The 13519-nt window shown below is 29.8% G+C and overlaps 1 long non-coding RNA gene across 1 annotated transcript in view; it reads left to right on the plus strand.

Annotated features, from left to right (window-relative positions):
• The window catches only part of LOC146993065 (uncharacterized), a 58568-nt gene that overhangs the window by 16698 nt on the left and 28351 nt on the right, over nt 1-13519 (plus strand). The window contains exons 5-8 of the long non-coding RNA XR_015038594.1: nt 229-346; nt 5015-5132; nt 9776-9893; nt 12170-12287. This is a non-coding gene — a long non-coding RNA (uncharacterized LOC146993065). The remainder of the gene's footprint in view (nt 1-228; nt 347-5014; nt 5133-9775; nt 9894-12169; nt 12288-13519) is intronic.

Here is a 13519-nt window from a genome sequence, read left to right on the forward strand (position 1 = left end):
TACTGTACTTCTGTCGTATTAGGAAAATCATTTGCTTTCCTATCCACTGCAGTCATGGTTTTAGTAACAATGTAGCACATTGCTGGAATTTAAAACAAAGAAGGCTACTTTTGAAGTTTTATATATTAAGAAACAATATTAGATATTTCTGTTTGTGTATAATTATTCTTTAATTTCAAAGTAGTTAAAATCTAATGATTCCTTTTTCCCCCCCTTGGCCTCTTCTAGTGTAATTTGTCATCATTTTTGTGCACTCTTGGACTGCAGAACATGATATCATGAAAGAAAAAGAACGAAGATGAAAAGAATGGAGAAATAGTGCAGAGCAAAAAGACATCTGTGGCTGGTAATTCTTGTTTTATATTAACTTTATTTCCACTAGAAATGCTTCAATGTTATAATTTGTACACTGCATTTCTTCTGCGAGTTTTTCTTTCCCTCTGATACATGCGAAGTTATGGCTAAATCCATGCAGTTGTTCGGATGTTTGTTTGTTATCCTGTATCTGAACATTGATTTTTAACGAGTTCGTTGTTGAAAATCCTCTTTCACATTTTTTACTAGTTGGAAAGCAGAAATTTATCATTCTGAAAGTTTAACAGGTCATGATTTTTCTGATTTTGGACTATTCAAATGGCTTTTTGTGATATTCTTGATCTTAATTAGGATGAAAATCAGTTACTTTCATTTCTGGATCAGTAGAATTGTTATTTAACATATTTGGAATCTTTTACCATTTTTCTTAAATACTAGTATTACGTAATTGGATTGAAGTGAATGAAGTAGTTGGCCTAATTTTAAATACACTCAAAACATCCAATTTAGAAACTAACTTAAGCTCGATGACATTTTCCAAATGTTTGATTCAGTTTTCTTATATTTCACGCTTTAGTTCTCGAGATTTTCAAAGTGGCAAAACGTACATTACATTATGGTAAAAATGTATATTCCTTATATTTGTGTAATATTTTCACAAAATTAATTTGATTTAAAATGAATTTATAATACCTTTAATTCAAAGACTTTAGTTAAGTTCTCTCCTCCCCCTCAAGATTAAGATTTAGTTATTATGTCTGTAAGAATGGCTAAATCATAGAACAAGGTATGTTCAATAATTTCTTCATAAGTTTCGTTTCTGGATTTTTAAAATTCTTCTATGAAACTTTTGTAACAAAAGTTGGGATGGAACCTAGGCAGCCAGACAGAATGTCCCTTCCCTGAGTGAAAATTTCTATCATTTGATTGAAAGTGACTTTACAATATTTCAGAATAAACCCTTGTAACACTAATAAATGTATATAGATTTTTTTTTATGTTTATGTAATGCGTGTTTTGTTCTTACAATATTTTGAGCTATTATATTACTAATTCTGTATGTGAATTAAGACAGTTTAATGTAGAATACCTTCTTCAGTGCTAAAAGTAAACTATTCGAATTATGTTTTACCGTTCATCTGTTTTCAGACTTAGGTTCTATTCTACAATTTACGGAATTTGTCTTTATTGGACATCTCACACAGCTGACAAAATTTCATTCCTGTGTTTAGGTTTTATAGTACAATACGTTGAGCATATGTAAATTAGTATATGACTATGTTTCCTTCTAAAGAAAAAGAGTATCTTAGTTTTCTTTAATTTTTGCTCAAAATTTTAGTATGTAGGTAATTACAATAGTGCTTCCAGGAAATTGCATTTAAATTTTTTGCATCATTTCAAAATGCTGTATCATTCAATGGCATTTGATGTCTTTTGGCTTGCTGTATTAAAGCTGGGTTCGAACCCGGGCAGCTAGACAATATGTTCTTTCCCTGAGTGAAATATTGCTATAATTTCATTAAAGTGCCGAAATATTTCAGGATATTTTCTTGTAGATTGGACTAAGCGTTCCTCTCTCATGGATAAGAGTACCTAAGTAAAGAACTTAAAAATAGAAACGGTTCTTACGTTAAAATTCTGAATGAAATATTTCTTTTATGGTTTATGACTTTTGTTTCCAAGATGTTCTTCGAAATCTGTTTTTAGAATGGTGTTTTTGAGCCCTTTCTAAAAAAAAATCTATAAAAATGTATATATGTATAGCTCTTTTAATATTAATATACAGCGAGTTTGATTCTTTCTCTTTTTTGATCTGTTATGTCACTAATTCTGTGTGTGACTTAAGATTGTTTAATATATAACACCTGCTTCAAAGCTAACAGTAAAATTTATTTTGTTTATTTGTCATTTAAAATTACCTGCTTCTTGTCTTTTGGTGCCAAATTTTACCAGCGCTGAAATTATTTACTCTTCTCGAAGATTATTATCCCTTTTATTCTGTGTATCCGTAATAACTGTCTAATTTTTTTTCTTTCATTGTTCATGTTGTACCCATACATTAAAATCCCCCTTCGCTTCCTTTACTTTTGTCGTATTAGGAAAATCATTTGCTTTTCTATCGAATGCAGTCGTGATTTTAGTAACAATGTAGCACATTGCTGGAATTTAAAACAAAGAAGGCTACTTTTGAAGTTTTATATATTAAGAAACAATATTAGATATTTCTGTTTGTGTATAATTATTCTTTAATTTCAAAGTAGTTAAAATCTAATGATTCCTTTCCCCCCCCCCTTGGCCTCTTCTAGTGTAATTTGTCATCATTTTTGTGCACTCTTGGATTGCAGAACATGATATCATGAAAGAAAAAGAACGAAGATGAAAAGAATGGAGAAATAGTGCAGAGCAAAAAGACATCTGTGGCTGCTAATTCTTGTTTCATATTAACTTTATTTCCACTAGAAATGCTTGAATGTTATAATTTGTACACTGCATTTCTTCTGCGAGTTTTTCTTTCCCTCTGATACATGCGATGTTATGGCTAAATCCATGCAGTCGTTCGGATGTTTGTTTGTTATCCTGTATCTGAACATTGATTTTTAAAGAGTTCGTTGTTGAAAATCCTCTTTCACACTTTTTAGTAGTTCGAAAGCAGAAATTTATCATTCTGAAAGTTTAACAGGTCATGATTTTTCTGATTTAGGACTATTCAAATGGCTTTTTGTGATATTCTTGATCTTAATTAGGATAAAAATCAGTTACTTTCATTTCTGGATCAGTAGAATTGTTATTTAACATATTTGCAATCTTTTACCATTTTTCTTAAATACTAGTATTATGTAATGGGTTTGAAGTGAATGAAGTAGTTGGCCTAATTTTAAATACACTCAAAACATCTAATTTAGAAACTAACTTAAGCTCGATGAGATTTTCCAAATGTTTGTTTCAGTTTTCTTATATTTCACGCTTTAGTTCTCGAGATTTTCAAAGTGGCAAAACGTACATTACATTATGGTAAAAATGTATATTCCTTATATTTGTGTAATATTTTCACAAAATTAATTTGATTTAAAATGAATATATAATACCTTTAATTCAAAGACTTGAGTTAAGTTCTCTCCTCCCCCTCAAATTAAAGATTTAGTTATTATGTATATAAGAATGGCTAAATCATAAAACCAGGTATGTTCAATAATTTTTTCATAAGTATCGCTTCTGGATTATTAAAATTCTTCTATGAAACTTTTGTAACAAAGCTGGGATGTAACCTAGGCAGCCAGACAGAATGTCCCTTCCCTGAGTGAATATTTCTATCATTTCATTGAAAGTGACCTTATAATATTTCATAATAAACCCTCGTGACACTAATAAATGTATATAGATTTTTTTTAATGTTTATGTGATGCGTGTTTGGTTCTTACAATATTTTGAGCTATTATATATCTAATCCTGTATGTGAATTAAAACAGTCTAATGTAGAATACCTGCTTCAGTGCTCAAAGTAAAGTATCTGAATTATGTTTTACCGTTCATCTGTTTACAGACGTAGGCTGTATTCTACAATTTATGGAATTTCTCTTTATTGGACATCTCACATAGCTGACAAAATTTCATTCCTATGTTTAGGTTTTATAGTACAATACGTTGAGCATATGTAAATTAGTATATGACTATGTTTCCTTCTAAAGAAAAAGAGTATCTTACTTTTCTTTAATTTTTGGTCAAAATTTTAGTACGTAGGTAATTACAATAGTGCTTCCACGAAATTGCATTTAAATTTTTTGCATCATTTCAAAATGCTGTATCATTCAATGGCATTTGATGTGTGTTGGCTTGCTGTATTAAAGCTGGGTTCGAACCCGGGCAGCTAGACAATATGTTCTTTCCCTGAGTGAAATATTGCTATAATTTCATTAAAGTGCCGAAATATTTCAGGATATTTTCTTGTAGATTGGACTAAGCGTTCCTCTCTCATGGATAAGAGTACCTAAGTAAAGAACTTAAAAATAGAAACGGTTCTTACGTTGAAATTCTGAATGAAATATTTCTTTTATGGTTAATGACTTTTGTTTCCAAGATGTTCTTCGAAATCTGTTTTTGGAATGGTGTTTTTAAGCCCTTTCAAAAAAAAAAATCTATAAAAATATATCTATGTATAGCTATTTTAATGTTAATATATTGCAAGTTTGATTCTTACTCTTTTTTGATCTGTTATGTCACTAATTCTGTGTGTGAATTAAGATTGTTTTATATATAGCACCTGCTTCAAAGCTAACTGTAAATTTTATTTTGTTTATTTGTCATTTAAAATTACCTGCTTCTTGTCTTTTGGTGCCAACTTTTTTCCAGCGCTGAAATTATTTACTCTTCTCGAAGATCATTATCCCTTTTATTCTGTGTATCTGTAATGACTGTCTAATTTTTTTTTCTTTCATTGTTCATGCTATACCCTTACATTAAAATCCCCCTTCGCTTCCTTTACTTTTGTCGTATTAGGAAAATCATTTGCTTTTCTATCGACTGCAGTCGTGATTTTAGTAACAATGTAGCACATTGCTGGAATTTAAAACAAAGAAGGCTACTTTTGAAGTTTTATATATTAAGAAACAATATTAGATATTTCTGTTTGTGTATAATTATTCTTTAATTTCAAAGTAGTTAAAATCTAATGATTCCTTTCCCCCCCCTTGGCCTCTTCTAGTGTAATTTGTCATCATTTTTGTGCACTCTTGGACTGCAGAACATGATATCATGAAAGAAAAAAAACGAAGATGAAAAGAATGGAGAAATAGTGCAGAGCAAAAAGACATCTGTGGCTGGTAATTCTTGTTTCATATTAACTTTATTTTCACTAGAAATGCTTGAATGTTATAATTTATACACTGTATTTCTTCTGCGAGTTTTTCTTTCCCTCTGATACATGCGATGTTATGGCTAAATCCATGCAGTTGTTCGGATGTTTGTTTGTTATCCTGTATCTGAACATTGATTTTTAACAAGTTCGTTGTTGAAAATCCTCTTTCACATTTTTTAGTAGATCGAAAGCAGAAATTTATCATTCTGAAAGTTTAACAGGTCATGATTTTTCTGATTTAGGACTATTCAAATGGCTTTTTGTGATATTCTTGATCTTAATTAGGATGAAAATCAATTACTTTCATTTCTGGATCAGTAGAATTGTTATTTAACATATTTGCAATCTTTTACCATTTTTCTTAAATACTAGTATTATGTAATGGGTTTCAAGTGAATGAAGTAGTTGGCCTAATTCTAAATACACTCAAATCATCTAATTTAGAAACTAACTTAAGCTCGATGACATTTTCCAAATGTTTGATTCAGTTTTCTTATATTTCACGCTTTAGTTCTCGAGATTTTCAAAGTGGCAAAACGTACATTACATTATGGTAAAAATGTATATTCCTTATATTTGTGTAATATTTTCACAAAATTAATTTGATTTAAAATGAATTTATAATACCTTTAATTCAAAGACTTTAGTTAAGTTCTCTCCTCCCCCTCAAGATTAAGATTTAGTTATTATGTCTGTAAGAATGGCTAAATCATAGAACAAGGTATGTTCAATAATTTCTTCATAAGTTTCGTTTCTGGATTTTTAAAATTCTTCTATGAAACTTTTGTAACAAAAGTTGGGATGGAACCTAGGCAGCCAGACAGAATGTCCCTTCCCTGAGTGAAAATTTCTATCATTTGATTGAAAGTGACTTTACAATATTTCAGAATAAACCCTTGTAACACTAATAAATGTATATAGATTTTTTTTTATGTTTATGTAATGCGTGTTTTGTTCTTACAATATTTTGAGCTATTATATTACTAATTCTGTATGTGAATTAAGACAGTTTAATGTAGAATACCTTCTTCAGTGCTAAAAGTAAACTATTCGAATTATGTTTTACCGTTCATCTGTTTTCAGACTTAGGTTCTATTCTACAATTTACGGAATTTGTCTTTATTGGACATCTCACACAGCTGACAAAATTTCATTCCTGTGTTTAGGTTTTATAGTACAATACGTTGAGCATATGTAAATTAGTATATGACTATGTTTCCTTCTAAAGAAAAAGAGTATCTTAGTTTTCTTTAATTTTTGCTCAAAATTTTAGTATGTAGGTAATTACAATAGTGCTTCCAGGAAATTGCATTTAAATTTTTTGCATCATTTCAAAATGCTGTATCATTCAATGGCATTTGATGTCTTTTGGCTTGCTGTATTAAAGCTGGGTTCGAACCCGGGCAGCTAGACAATATGTTCTTTCCCTGAGTGAAATATTGCTATAATTTCATTAAAGTGCCGAAATATTTCAGGATATTTTCTTGTAGATTGGACTAAGCGTTCCTCTCTCATGGATAAGAGTACCTAAGTAAAGAACTTAAAAATAGAAACGGTTCTTACGTTAAAATTCTGAATGAAATATTTCTTTTATGGTTTATGACTTTTGTTTCCAAGATGTTCTTCGAAATCTGTTTTTAGAATGGTGTTTTTGAGCCCTTTCTAAAAAAAAATCTATAAAAATGTATATATGTATAGCTCTTTTAATATTAATATACAGCGAGTTTGATTCTTTCTCTTTTTTGATCTGTTATGTCACTAATTCTGTGTGTGACTTAAGATTGTTTAATATATAACACCTGCTTCAAAGCTAACAGTAAAATTTATTTTGTTTATTTGTCATTTAAAATTACCTGCTTCTTGTCTTTTGGTGCCAAATTTTACCAGCGCTGAAATTATTTACTCTTCTCGAAGATTATTATCCCTTTTATTCTGTGTATCCGTAATAACTGTCTAATTTTTTTTCTTTCATTGTTCATGTTGTACCCATACATTAAAATCCCCCTTCGCTTCCTTTACTTTTGTCGTATTAGGAAAATCATTTGCTTTTCTATCGACTGCAGTCGTGATTTTAGTAACAATGTAGCACATTGCTGGAATTTAAAACAAAGAAGGCTACTTTTGAAGTTTTATATATTAAGAAACAATATTAGATATTTCTGTTTGTGTATAATTATTCTTTAATTTCAAAGTAGTTAAAATCTAATGATTCCTTTCCCCCCCCCCTTGGCCTCTTCTAGTGTAATTTGTCATCATTTTTGTGCACTCTTGGATTGCAGAACATGATATCATGAAAGAAAAAGAACGAAGATGAAAAGAATGGAGAAATAGTGCAGAGCAAAAAGACATCTGTGGCTGCTAATTCTTGTTTCATATTAACTTTATTTCCACTAGAAATGCTTGAATGTTATAATTTGTACACTGCATTTCTTCTGCGAGTTTTTCTTTCCCTCTGATACATGCGATGTTATGGCTAAATCCATGCAGTTGTTCGGATGTTTGTTTGTTATCCTGTATCTGAACATTGATTTTTAAAGAGTTCGTTGTTGAAAATCCTCTTTCACACTTTTTAGTAGTTCGAAAGCAGAAATTTATCATTCTGAAAGTTTAACAGGTCATGATTTTTCTGATTTAGGACTATTCAAATGGCTTTTTGTGATATTCTTGATCTTAATTAGGATGAAAATCAGTTACTTTCATTTCTGGATCAGTAGAATTGTTATTTAACATATTTGCAATCTTTTACCATTTTTCTTAAATACTAGTATTATGTAATGGGTTTGAAGTGAATGAAGTAGTTGGCCTAATTTTAAATACACTCAAAACATCTAATTTAGAAACTAACTTAAGCTCGATGAGATTTTCCAAATGTTTGTTTCAGTTTTCTTATATTTCACGCTTTAGTTCTCGAGATTTTCAAAGTGGCAAAACGTACATTACATTATGGTAAAAATGTATATTCCTTATATTTGTGTAATATTTTCACAAAATTAATTTGATTTAAAATGAATTTATAATAGCTTTAATTCAAAGACTTTAGTTAAGTTCTCTCCTCCCCCTCAAGATTAATATTTAGTTATTATGTCTGTAAGAATGGCTAAATCATAGAACAAGGTATGTTCAATAATTTCTTCATAAGTTTCGTTTCTGGATTTTAAAAATTCTTCTATGAAACTTTTGTAACAAAATTTGCGAGAGAACCTAGGCAGCCAGACAGAATGTCCCTTCCCTGAGTGAAAATTTCTATCATTTCATTGAAAGTGACCTTATAATATTTCAGAATAAACCCTCGTAACACTAATAAATGTATATAGATTGTTTTTAATGTTTATGTAATGCGTGTTTTGTTCTTACAATATTTTGAGCTGTTATATTACTAATTCTGTATGTGAATTAAGGCAGTTTAATGTAGAATACCTTCTTCAGTGCTAAAAGTAAAGTATTCGAATTATGTTTTACCGTTCATCTGTTTTCAGACGTAGGTTCTATTCTACAATTTACGGAATTTCTCTTTATTGGACATCTCACATAGCTGACAAAATTTCATTCCTATTTTCAGGTTTTATAGTACAATACATTGAGCATCCGTACATTAGTATATGACTTTGATTCCTTCTAAAGAAAAAGAGTATCTTAGTTTTCTTTAATTTTTGCTCATAATTTTAGTATGTAGGTAATTACAATAGTGCTTCCAGGAAATTGCATTTAAATTTTTTGCATCATTTCAAAATGCTGTATCATTCAATGGCATTTGATGTCTTTTGGCTTGCTGTATTAAAGCTGGGTTCTTTCCCTGAGTGAAATATTGCTATAATTTCATTAAAGTGCCGAAATATTTCAGGATATTTTCTTGTAGATTGGACTAAGCGTTCCTCTCTCATGGATAAGAGTACCAAAGTAAAGAACTTAAAAATAGAAACGGTTCTTACGTTAAAATTCTGAATGAAATATTTCTTTTATGGTTAATGACTTTTGTTTCCAAGATGTTCTTCGAAATCTGTTTTTGGAATGGTGTTTTTAAGCCCTTTCAAAAAAAAAAATCTATAAAAATATATCTATGTATAGCTATTTTAATGTTAATATATTGCAAGTTTGATTCTTACTCTTTTTTGATCTGTTATGTCACTAATTCTGTGTGTGAATTAAGATTGTTTTATATATAGCACCTGCTTCAAAGCTAACTGTAAATTTTATTTTGTTTATTTGTCATTTAAAATTACCTGCTTCTTGTCTTTTGGTGCCAACTTTTTTCCAGCGGTGAAATTATTTACTCTTCTCGAAGATCATTATCCCTTTTATTCTGTGTATCTGTAATGACTGTCTAATTTTTTCTTCTTTCATTGTTCATGTTATACCCTTACATTAAAATCCCCCTTCACTTACTGTACTTCTGTCGTATTAGGAAAATCATTTGCTTTCCTATCCACTGCAGTCATGGTTTTAGTAACAATGTAGCACATTGCTGGAATTTAAAACAAAGAAGGCTACTTTTGAAGTTTTATATATTAAGAAACAATATTAGATATTTCTGTTTGTGTATAATTATTCTTTAATTTCAAAGTAGTTAAAATCTAATGATTCCTTTTTCCCCCCCTTGGCCTCTTCTAGTGTAATTTGTCATCATTTTTGTGCACTCTTGGACTGCAGAACATGATATCATGAAAGAAAAAGAACGAAGATGAAAAGAATGGAGAAATAGTGCAGAGCAAAAAGACATCTGTGGCTGGTAATTCTTGTTTTATATTAACTTTATTTCCACTAGAAATGCTTCAATGTTATAATTTGTACACTGCATTTCTTCTGCGAGTTTTTCTTTCCCTCTGATACATGCGAAGTTATGGCTAAATCCATGCAGTTGTTCGGATGTTTGTTTGTTATCCTGTATCTGAACATTGATTTTTAACGAGTTCGTTGTTGAAAATCCTCTTTCACATTTTTTACTAGTTGGAAAGCAGAAATTTATCATTCTGAAAGTTTAACAGGTCATGATTTTTCTGATTTTGGACTATTCAAATGGCTTTTTGTGATATTCTTGATCTTAATTAGGATGAAAATCAGTTACTTTCATTTCTGGATCAGTAGAATTGTTATTTAACATATTTGGAATCTTTTACCATTTTTCTTAAATACTAGTATTACGTAATTGGATTGAAGTGAATGAAGTAGTTGGCCTAATTTTAAATACACTCAAAACATCCAATTTAGAAACTAACTTAAGCTCGATGAGATTTTCCAAATGTTTGTTTCAGTTTTCTTATATTTCACGCTTTAGTTCTCGAAATTTTCAAAGTGGCAAAACGTACATTACATTATGGTAAAAATGTATATTCCTTATATTTGTGTAATATTTTCAGAAAATTAATTTGATTTAAAATGAATTTATAATACCTTTAATTCAAAGACTTTAGTTGAGTTCTCTCCTCCCCCTCAAGTTTAAGATTTAGTTATTATGTCTGTAAGAATGGCTAAATCATAGAACAAGGTATGTTCAATAATTTCTTCATAAGTTTCGTTTCTGGATTTTTAAAATTCTTCTATGAAACTTTTGTAACAAAAGCTGGGATGCAACCTAGGCAGCCAGACAGAATATCCCTTCCCTGAGTGAAAGTTTCTATGATTTCATTGAAAGTGACCTTATATTACTTCAGAATAAACCCTCGTAACACTAATAAATGTATATAGATTTTTTTTAATGTTTATGTAATGAGTGTTTTGTTCTTACAATATTTTTAGCTGTTATATTACTAATTCTGTATGTGAATTAAGGCAGTTTAATGTAGAATACCTTCTTCAGTGCTAAAAGTAAAGTATTCGAATTATGTTTTACCGTTCGTCTGTTTTCAGAGGTAGGTTCTATTCTACAATTTACGGAATTTCTCTTTATTGGACATCTCACATAGCTGACAAAATTTCATTCCTATTTTTAGGTTTTATAGTACAATACATTGAGCATCCGTACATTAGTATATGACTTTGATTCCTTCTAAAGAAAAAGAGTATCTTAGTTTTCTTTAATTTTTGCTCAAAATTTTAGTATGTAGGTAATTACAATAGTGCTTCCTGGAAATTGCATTTAAATTTTGTGCATCATTTCAAAATGCTGTATCATTCAATGGCATTTGATGTCTTTTGGCTTGCTGTATTAAAGCTGGGTTCGAACCCGGGCAGCTAGACAATATGTTCTTTCCCTGAGTGAAATATTGCTATAATTTCATTAAAGTGCCGAAATATTTCAGGATATTTTCTTGTAGATTGGACTAAGCGTTCCTCTCTCATGGATAAGAGTACCTAAGTAAAGAACTTAAAAATAGAAACGGTTCTTACGTTGAAATTCTGAATGAAATATTTCTTTTATGGTTAATGACTTTTGTTTCCAAGATGTTCTTCGAAATCTGTTTTTGGAATGGTGTTTTTAAGCCCTTTCAAAAAAAAAAATCTATAAAAATATATCTATGTATAGCTATTTTAATGTTAATATATTGCAAGTTTGATTCTTACTCTTTTTTGATCTGTTATGTCACTAATTCTGTGTGTGAATTAAGATTGTTTTATATATAGCACCTGCTTCAAAGCTAACTGTAAATTTTATTTTGTTTATTTGTCATTTAAAATTACCTGCTTCTTGTCTTTTGGTGCCAACTTTTTTCCAGCGCTGAAATTATTTACTCTTCTCGAAGATCATTATCCCTTTTATTCTGTGTATCTGTAATGACTGTCTAATTTTTTTTTCTTTCATTGTTCATGCTATACCCTTACATTAAAATCCCCCTTCGCTTCCTTTACTTTTGTCGTATTAGGAAAATCATTTGCTTTTCTATCGACTGCAGTCGTGATTTTAGTAACAATGTAGCACATTGCTGGAATTTAAAACAAAGAAGGCTACTTTTGAAGTTTTATATATTAAGAAACAATATTAGATATTTCTGTTTGTGTATAATTATTCTTTAATTTCAAAGTAGTTAAAATCTAATGATTCCTTTCCCCCCCCTTGGCCTCTTCTAGTGTAATTTGTCATCATTTTTGTGCACTCTTGGACTGCAGAACATGATATCATGAAAGAAAAAAAACGAAGATGAAAAGAATGGAGAAATAGTGCAGAGCAAAAAGACATCTGTGGCTGGTAATTCTTGTTTCATATTAACTTTATTTTCACTAGAAATGCTTGAATGTTATAATTTATACACTGTATTTCTTCTGCGAGTTTTTCTTTCCCTCTGATACATGCGATGTTATGGCTAAATCCATGCAGTTGTTCGGATGTTTGTTTGTTATCCTGTATCTGAACATTGATTTTTAACAAGTTCGTTGTTGAAAATCCTCTTTCACATTTTTTAGTAGATCGAAAGCAGAAATTTATCATTCTGAAAGTTTAACAGGTCATGATTTTTCTGATTTAGGACTATTCAAATGGCTTTTTGTGATATTCTTGATCTTAATTAGGATGAAAATCAATTACTTTCATTTCTGGATCAGTAGAATTGTTATTTAACATATTTGCAATCTTTTACCATTTTTCTTAAATACTAGTATTATGTAATGGGTTTCAAGTGAATGAAGTAGTTGGCCTAATTCTAAATACACTCAAATCATCTAATTTAGAAACTAACTTAAGCTCGATGACATTTTCCAAATGTTTGATTCAGTTTTCTTATATTTCACGCTTTAGTTCTCGAGATTTTCAAAGTGGCAAAACGTACATTACATTATGGTAAAAATGTATATTCCTTATATTTGTGTAATATTTTCACAAAATTAATTTGATTTAAAATGAATTTATAATACCTTTAATTCAAAGACTTTAGTTAAGTTCTCTCCTCCCCCTCAAGATTAAGATTTAGTTATTATGTCTGTAAGAATGGCTAAATCATAGAACAAGGTATGTTCAATAATTTCTTCATAAGTTTCGTTTCTGGATTTTTAAAATTCTTCTATGAAACTTTTGTAACAAAAGTTGGGATGGAACCTAGGCAGCCAGACAGAATGTCCCTTCCCTGAGTGAAAATTTCTATCATTTGATTGAAAGTGACTTTACAATATTTCAGAATAAACCCTTGTAACACTAATAAATGTATATAGATTTTTTTTTATGTTTATGTAATGCGTGTTTTGTTCTTACAATATTTTGAGCTATTATATTACTAATTCTGTATGTGAATTAAGACAGTTTAATGTAGAATACCTTCTTCAGTGCTAAAAGTAAACTATTCGAATTATGTTTTACCGTTCATCTGTTTTCAGACTTAGGTTCTATTCTACAATTTACGGAATTTGTCTTTATTGGACATCTCACACAGCTGACAAAATTTCATTCCTGTGTTTAGGTTTTATAGTACAATACGTTGAGCATATGTA

Source organism: Stegodyphus dumicola, chromosome X1 (assembly GCF_044657685.1).
Source record: "Stegodyphus dumicola isolate Sdum_Otavi_A_Nest chromosome X1, ASM4465768v1".
Lineage (NCBI taxonomy): Eukaryota > Metazoa > Arthropoda > Arachnida > Araneae > Eresidae > Stegodyphus > Stegodyphus dumicola.